Consider the following 2,001-nt stretch of genomic DNA (forward strand, 5'->3'; position numbering starts at 1 on the left):
CAGCCACAAGATCACCTCTGAGCCTTCTCTTGTGGAGGCTAAAGAGATCCAGGGCCCTCAATCTCTTCTCGTAGGGTTTTGCCTGCAGGTGGACCTCCTCTGAACCATCTTGAGGTTGTCCACATCCCTCTTGAAGTGCGGCACCCAAAACTAGATGCAGTACTCCAACTGCAGCCTGACCAATGCTCCGTAAAGGGGAAGTATCACCTCCTTGGACCTGTTTGTCATGCACCCGCTAATGCATGATAAAATGCGGTTAGCCTTGTTGATCGCATTGTCACATTGACGACTCATGTTCATCTTGGAATCAACAGTGACTCCAAGATCCCTTTCCACTACTGTGCTGCTGAGAAGGTCATCTCCCAGCCTGGAAGTGTGCTGGTGATTCCTTCTTCCTAGGCGCAGCACCTTGCATTTCTCCTTATTGAACTGCATCCTATTCTCTTCTGCCCATTTTTCCAACCTATCCAGATCCACCTGGATTCATTCCCTACCCTCTGGTGTGTTAACTTACCCCATAATTTGCTATCATCTGCGAATTTGGACAGAATGCTTTCCATGCCCTTATCCAAGTCACTGATGAAGACATTGAATAGCACCAGTCCAAGGACTGAGCATTGTGGGACTCCACTGCCCACATCTTTCCAGGTTGATACCAACATCTTTCCAGGTTAATACTTACTAGATGAAGAGGCTAGATGAAGAGGTTTGATGTCACCCGTCAAAACATGGAGTAGATCATTTTTCAGAAATTATTCAAAGCTTAAAAGTCTGACACAGATCTGCTTCATTCAAGGAACTGTAGCATCAAAAGCTCATTCATTCTTCTGATCATTATTATCCTGAGAAGAAGATCTCAGCACTGATTAGGTTTTCCTGCAGAACTCCAAAGATGGGATCTTGTAAGTTGTACAAGAGTTTCCTTGTTTTGTCCATTTCAGTCCTTCCACTCTCCCCCTTCAGCTCACAATCTTTCTCCAACTTCTCTCCATTCCTTGAAATGCAATATTAGACTTATCTGCCCATGGCTTCCAAAAGGTTCCTTCTTTTCTATAATAAGATCCACTCTGTGTACAGAACAGAATACACCAACTTGCTACTTGAGCTGAAGGACTCTTTTGCTCACATCTATCATTTTCTGGTCAAATGAAAATACAGGACCTGGCAGCGGTGGGAGATAGCTGTCAGTGGGATATGTTGATGTAATCTAACACTCATGGAAGTGAACAGAACGTTTCTCAGGGACTTCAGCGAAACTCAAGTAGGCTTAAGGAGACAGCTAGTCAAGGAATTTATGGAGTTTCCCATCAGTGGGAGAGAACTGCAACCCAGCAACAACAGGCTTTTCTTCCTCCTAATCACAGTCCCTAGAGATCTTACCAGTGCATGGATGTTAACCAGTCCTCAGGTTAAGCTGCAGCATACATTTTTACCTCTGTACAGAAAACAAAAACGTTACTCTAAACTTTGTGAACTGATTGTATATCACATTTTGATACGCGTTTTGAACAATTCAGGTTCATCTTAAGGTTCTGCAGCAAAAATGACCCATCATCTGATGCTTTTTTCAAGTCACAAAGACTTAGAAAAGCTGGCTGCAAATTTCAGAGTAATTACCACATCAAACAATGCAGACTTTCACTCCTGTGGGAAGGTGATGGCCTACGGACTTACCAAACATTACATCTAGACAGCTCTCTTTTGGCTTCATGCTTATACTGCCTTGCATGCACAATTTATTCCATATCACATTGTCTTTACTTTACAATAAAGGGCATGAATTAACCATTAATTTCAACAGCATTGCCTGCTTATGCTAGCTATAAGTTTGGCCCAGTATACTGGTTTCAGATCCACTTGCTTCACATGATAGTATGTGAAAGTAACTACATCCTACTACTATTACTTTTTGATGAGCTATGTTCTTTTTTGGGTTCTGAAATCACATATGTGGAAGGGTTAAGGTAAGCTGTATTTGTAGAGAGAGGAGAATCTGGATAA

This window comes from Gavialis gangeticus, unplaced genomic scaffold, assembly GCF_001723915.1.
Source record: "Gavialis gangeticus isolate Ggan-Ray unplaced genomic scaffold, GavGan_comp1, whole genome shotgun sequence".
In the NCBI taxonomy this organism is placed as follows: Eukaryota; Metazoa; Chordata; order Crocodylia; family Gavialidae; genus Gavialis; species Gavialis gangeticus.